The following is a 7,047-nucleotide window of genomic DNA, read 5'->3' on the forward strand; positions in this document are numbered from 1 at the left end:
CTGTGGCCTAAGATGTGGTCTATTCTGGAGAACGTTCCATGTGCATTGGAAAAGAATGTGTACTTTGCAGCGGTTGGATGGATTGTTCTCTCTGAACTATCTTTTAATAGTAATTATTGAAAATAGAAAATATTACCTCTTGATCAAAAATCAATGGTAAGTTTCTTGGTTATTGTGTGTGTCATTTAATTGGTTATTGCTGTGAGCAACATAGAGTCAATTCTACTGGGGAACTTCTGCACAATCACGTAGAACACACTCAGAATCTTCTCTCCAAAGGACAGGAAGCCATGGCATATATCTAATTACTCTCCTCCATTGGTTGAGTGTTGCCCTTGGGAGTCCATGCACTTCTGGGCTGCCCCTTGTATAAGAAATTCTAATTTAAATGAGCAAATTCAGAGTAACTCATTTTGAGTGCTTTTTAGGTAGATTAAAGTGGTGTGTATTTACTTTGCATTTTCCTATGTCATATTCAAATCCACTTTAACACTTTATTTTCCCCACAAAAATTAGGAGTAGACAATGACAAATGTTGTAGGAGATTGTGTGATATTTCAGATCTGTTAGAGGTGGAGAGTTTGCTTCTTCCTCACTATTGAAGTCTCATTCCACATGGAGGATATTTAATTTTTGTAACATTCATGGCTTCTGCTCATTCCCTTACTCCTCGCCAAGGGAGGAAAGAGAAACTTATCTGATAGTTGAGTTTGAAAGCAGGTGTAGTTTAGTTCTCTAGTCTCTCCTTTCTCTTGGGATCTGGCTGCACAGAGAAAACACACGTATAGCTTTGCTCCTTCTACCATAATTTTTACAGGGGCAGATGTTGCACTTGGGTGAATTCTGTAGGGGTTCAGGGCTCCTTGTGACTGAATAAGTATGAGGAAATACACTGACCTGTAAGCCACATTCCTCAGTCTCAGTAATAAAGGTTGATTTCCCTCTCCTTGATTCCTCTTTGTTTTTCTCTTCATTAGTTCTAAATCTGGTTATGAAAAAAAGGGTGTTATTATTCCCGCCCTAACATTGTCCTCTTTCAAACCATAGGAACATAATTTGAAATTTACTGGCAATTTCTGCCTTTTTTATATATTACTTACAAATGAGAACTGTTTGTAATGTTACACAATTTCTTGTCATAATCGTAGTTCCTCTTCTACAAATATCCAAATCCACAGTTAGGTTTGCATTTGTTAACCACATCAGGCATATAGTGTTTCCACTGGTTTAATAGAACTGTGACATACTTTTAGTCATTCTTTTGTGATTTAACTTCTTCACAAAATTATTATTAATGGGATAAAGTTATTTTTTATCTATTCATTAATAACATTCACCCTACCCATGGTTACCATTGCTAAATGTTATTATGACAAGTTGCATTTTTATTTTCACAGGTATAAAATGGACTAGTCAGTGGCAAGTATGTTGTTAAATCTGATATACTGGTACTGTACTAGTTTGGCTTCCTTTAAAGCAGAGCCTGAGACAAGGATGGTGGGTGCCAGTTGTTTTTTGGTGGTGGTTGTGATCCATGGAAGCAGGTGTTAGAAATGAAGAGAGTGTGGCAGAGAAGGAGGAAAAGTCTAGAAAGGGTGTGCTATTGAGCTGGTTACTGCTATGTACAACTGGAGCTCAATCCTAGCAGGGATCCTCTGAGAAACCATGTAGAATGCTCTCAGATTTGTCCCTCCAAAGGATGAGAGACTGACAGGCTGAGGCATTTATCTACTGACTCTCCTCCCCCACCGTTTGAGGATTGCCCTTGGGAGAGTTAACTCCCCTGTGCCTCTGGGATGCCCTGTGTGCAAGCTGGATTAAGGTAAGTAGAGAGAGACAGCTGGAGATTGAAGGAAAATGCTGGTAGCTTGTACAAGACCTGTCCACCACAGCTACAGCTGAAACCCAAGGCAGTCTGAGGGAATGTAGCACAGCACTCAAAACCATCTGCTCCAGGTATGATCCAGAAAAAATAGTCAAAGGAGAACAATCATTGGCTACATCCATTTCACTAACAAGTGTCTTAACTGTTGAAATGGTGTGGCTAAACAATTATTCAGTTTTTCACAAATTAAATTTAACTTGCTGAGAGATCTTCCAATTTCCAGAGCAGTCAGATACATCTATATCTACATCTCTTTCTCTCCACTGATTCTGTCACAGTTTTTTTTTTAATGTTGCACTGATTTTGAGTTAACAATGTGCATTGCTTGAGTGATAATTGTAAATTCATATTACTTCTTAAATAACATAAATTGACAGCAAATTAAATTGGTCCTTAAGGAAGTTGCTCTTTCTTGCTCTTGTACATGGGCATCTCTGTACAAAAGTTGTGGTTAACTTGTGATTTCAAAATGATGATTATCCCATTGTGACACATAGAATAAAGTCAGTCCTTCATAGGTCATAAGATGCATTCCCTCTTGAAAGGTGCTATTGACAGGGAAGGAGTGTGGATCCCAGGGAGGAAACTGAGTGAGAAAGCTTAGGTTATTGAGTGATGGGTGCTCAAGAGAACCTGTCTCATGGAGGGCAGCCAGAATCTGAATGGGATGAGCTCAAGATCCAGGAAAAATAAAAAAGTCATAATCTACAGGCCAGATTCTCTAGATTCAAGTTTCTTTCTGTGTGTATTTTTCTTTTGTTGTTCTTTTGCATTAAATGAAATCTTGTTGAAATGTTCTAATCTAGTCTCAGTCATGCTAGTGGATATTAAATAAAAAGTTTGGTGTTCAAAACTGGTCCTGCGTGTTAAGGGATAATAGCAACACCCATACCTTCTCCCATGGTGGTGGCTTATCAGTAAGAGAATTTCCAAGAGAAAAGTTAAATTCACACTATAGAGATTTTCCCTTCTTTGTCTGTTAAAGAAGTTAGCAGTTTCCTACAGGGTCTTCTTACCTATTGTTTCGCTTTCAAAAACTTTGTTTTAATTCATCCATCTTCAAAATCACGTTGATTCAAAAATGTGCTATGTACTGAAATAACAAATGGTAGGAGCTTAATTCTTCTCCATACATTGCTTTATTTTAGTGATCCATTCAATCATTCAGTATCAGGGATTGGTTCAGAGAATGGTCATATTAACATCTTATAAAAGATACAGAAAAGGAAGTGTTTAATGAAATCCCCAAGTTTGCCAATGACCCTAAGCTCTCCTGGTTAATGAAATGCCAAGCTTAGGGGGATAAACTGCAGGAAGACCTATGAACCTGTGTTAGTGGACAGAAAATTGACATATGACCCTCCAAGAGCAAGAAGATAAGATAATGACTCAATGCACTTAGAAGAAAATAATCCAAACTATCCTTGCAGAGTAATGGATTAGGAGTTCTCCATGACAACTCAGGCATCATTGTAGACTCTTTTCTACAATGATGAGAAGAGTCATCTCTGATGAGTCCATTAAAGGCTGATGAAATTCTGACGATCACCAGGAAGGAAATTGTAACAAAATGGAACGCATTATCCACTTCTTGCAGACAATCATGCTGTATATGTGTCTGTTATGGACAGTTCTGGTCACTATATTCAAGAATATAAGACATCTGAAACAACCAAGAAGGATGACAATGCTGCCACATGAGTGTAGACTAAAAAGACTTTTATTTTTTATTTTTTCCCATACAAAAATTTACACATACATTGCTATGTGACTCTGATTGCTCTCCCCATACTGTGACAGCACACTCCTCCTTCAACCAGCTCCTAATCGTCTCTGCCTTCCCATCTTACCTCCGGACAGAAGCTGCCTGTTTAGTATCTTGTATGTACTTGAGCTAAGAGGCCCACTCCTCACAAGCATAACCCCATGTCCCACAGTCCAGTCCAATCCCTGTCTGAAGAGTTGGCCTCGGAAATTGTTTTAGTTCTGGGCTGATAGAGAATCCAGGGGCCATGCTTTCCAGGTTCCTCCAGTCTCAGTCAGACCATTAAGTTTGGTCTTCTTACTAGAATTTGAGTTCTGTACCCCACCTTTCTCCTGCTCCATCCGGGACTTTCTGTTGTGTTCCCTGTCAGGGTGGTCATTGGTGGTAGCCAGCCACCATATGGTTCTTCTGGTCTCAGGCAGATGAAGTCTCTGGTTTATGTGGCCCTTTCTGTCTCTTGGGCTACTACTTTCCTTTGTCTTTGGTGTTCTTCATTCTCCTTTACTCCAGGTGATTGGGACCAATTGATGCATCTTAGATGGCCGCTTGCAAGATTTTAAGACCCCAGATGCCACTCACCAAAGTAGGGTGCAGAACATTTCCTTAATAAGCTTTGTTATGCCAGTTGACCTAGATGTGCCCTAAAGCATGGTCCCCAGACCCCTACCCCTGCTACTCTGTCCCTCAAAGTGTTTGATTGTATTCAGGAAACTTCTCAGCTTTGGTTTAGTCCAGTTGTGCTAACTTCCCCTCTAGTGCGTGCTGTCCTTCCCTTCACCTAAGATAATTCTTATCTAGTCAGTAAATAACTCACCCTCCCTCCCCACCCGCATAACCATCAAAGAATGTTTTCTTCTGAGTTTAAACCTTTTCTTGAGTTCTTATGATAGTGGTCGTATACAATATTTGTCCTTCTGTAACTGACTAAATTCACTCACCATAATGCCTTCAGATTCCTCCATGTTATAAGATGTTTCACAGCTTCATCGTTGTTCTTTATCCTTGCGTAGTATTCCATGGTGTGGATATACCATAATTTGTTTATCCATTCTTTCGTTGCTGGGCACCTAGGTTGTTTCCATCTTTTTGCTATTGTGAACAGCGCTGCAATGAACATGGGTTTGCATATGTCTTTTTGTGTGATGTCTCTTATTTCTCTAGGAAGTAGAGCAGGATAGCTGGATAGTATGGTACTTTTATTTCTAGCTTTTTAAGGAAGCACCAAATTGATTTCCAAAGTGGTTGTACCATTTTACATTCCCACCAGCAGTGTGTAAGTGTGCCAGTCTCTCCACAACCTCTCCAGTATTTATTATTTTGTGTTTTTTGGATTAATGCTAGCCTTGCTGGAGTGAGAGGGAATCTCATTGTAGTTTTGATCTGCATTTCTCTAATGGCTAGTGATCATGAGCAGTTCTACATGTGTCTGTTAGCCGCCTGAATATCTTCTTTGGTGAAGTGCCTGTTCATGTCCTTTGCCCATTTTTTAATTGTGGTATTTGTCTTTTTCTTGTTGAGGTTTTGCAGTATCTTGTAGATTTTAGAGATTAGATGCTGACTGGATTTGTTGTAGCCAAAATTTTTTTCCCAGTCTGTAGGTTGTCTTTATACTCTTTTGGTGAAGTCTTTTGATGAGCATAAGTGTTTGATTTTTAGGAGCTTCCATTTATCTAGTTTCTCTTCTGGTGCTTGTGCATTGTTACTTATGGTTTGTATTGTGTTTATGCCATGTATTAGGTTCCTAGAGTTGTCCCTATTTTTTCTTCAATGATCTTTATCGTTTTTGATTTTATATCTAAGTTTTTGATCCATTTTGAGTTAGTTTTTGTGCATGATGTGAGGGATGGGTCTTGTTTCACTTTTTTGCAGATGGATATCCAGTTATGCCAGCACCATTTGTTAAAGAGACTGTCTTTTCCCCAATTAACAAACTTTGGGCTTTGTCAAATATCAGGTGCTCATAGGAGGATGAATTTATGTCTGGATTCTCAATTCTGTTTCATTGGTCTCTGTATCTGTTGTTGTACCAGTACCAGGCTGTTTTGACTACTGTGGTGGTATAATAGGTTCTAAAATCAGGTAGTGTGAGGCCTCTCACTTTGTTCTTCTTCTTGAGTAATGGTTTACTTATTTGGGGTCTCTTCCCTTTCCATATGAAGTTGGTGATTTGTTTCTCCATCCATTAAAAAATGCCGGTGGAATTTCGATCGGGATTGCATTGTATCTGTAGATCACTTTGGGTAGAACTGATATTTTCACAATATTGAGTCTACCCATCCATGAGCAAGGTATGGTTTTCCACCTATGCTAGTCTCTTTTGGTTTCTTGCAGTAGTGTCTTGTAGTTTTCATTGTATCGATTTTTACATCTCTGGCTAGATTTATTCCTAAGTATTTTATCTTCTTGGGGGCTACTGTAAATGGTATTGATTTGGTGATTTCCTCTTCGAGATTCTCTTTGTTGGTGTAAAGAAATCCAACTGATTTTTGTATGTTTATCTTGTATCCTGAAACTTTGCTGAAATCTTCTATTAGTTCCAGTTGTTTTCTTGAGGATTCTTTGGGGTTTTCTGTGTGTAAGATCATATCATCTGCAAATAGAGATACTTTGACTTCTTCCCTACAAATTTGGATGCCCTTTATTTCTTTTTCTAGCCTAATTGCTCCAGCTAGGACCTCCAGCACAATGTTGAATAAGAGTGGTGATAAAGGGCATCCTTGTATGGCTCCTGTTCTCAAGGGGAATGCTTTCAAAGTCTCTCCATTTAGGATGATGTTGGCTGTTGGATTTTTATAAACGTCCTTGATTATATTGAGGAATTTCCCTTCTATTCCTATTTTGTTGAGAGTTTTTATCATGAATTGGTGTTGGACTTTGTCAAATGCCTTTTCTGCATCAGTTGATAAGATCATGTGGTTCTTGTATTTTGTTTTATTTGTGTGATGGATTACATTGATTGTTTTTCTAATGTTGAACCATCCCTGCATACCTGGTGTAAATCCCACTTGATCATGGTAAATTATTTCTTTGATATGTTGCTGACTTCTATTGGCTAGAATTTTGTTGAGGAATTTTGCATCAATGTTCATGAGGGATATTGGTGTATAATTTCTTTTTTTTGTGGTGTCTTTACCTGGTTTTGGTATCAGGGTTATGCTGGCTTCATAGAATGAGTTTGGGAGTATTCCGTCTTTTCTGATGCCCTGAAATATCTTTAGTAGTAGTGGTGTTAACTCTTCTCTGAAAGTTTGGTAGAATTCTCCAGTGAAGCCATCCGGGCCAGGTTTTTTTTCTGTTGGGAGTTTTTTAATTGCCTTTTCAATCTCTTCTTTTGTTATGGGTTTATTTAGTTGTTCTACCTCTGTTTGTGTTAGTTTAGGTAGGTAGTGAGTTTTTA

At 38.6% G+C, this 7,047-nt stretch overlaps 1 long non-coding RNA gene across 1 annotated transcript in view; it reads left to right on the forward strand.

Moving 5' to 3' along the window:
- LOC111821783 (uncharacterized) overlaps positions 1–7,047 on the forward strand; it is a 46,946-nt gene that overhangs the window by 28,706 nt on the left and 11,193 nt on the right. The gene's annotated exons all lie outside the window — the stretch shown is intronic.

The sequence above is a fragment of the Trichechus manatus genome, unplaced genomic scaffold (genome assembly GCF_000243295.1).
Source record: "Trichechus manatus latirostris isolate Lorelei unplaced genomic scaffold, TriManLat1.0 scaffold00105, whole genome shotgun sequence".
Classification (NCBI taxonomy): domain Eukaryota; kingdom Metazoa; phylum Chordata; class Mammalia; order Sirenia; family Trichechidae; genus Trichechus; species Trichechus manatus.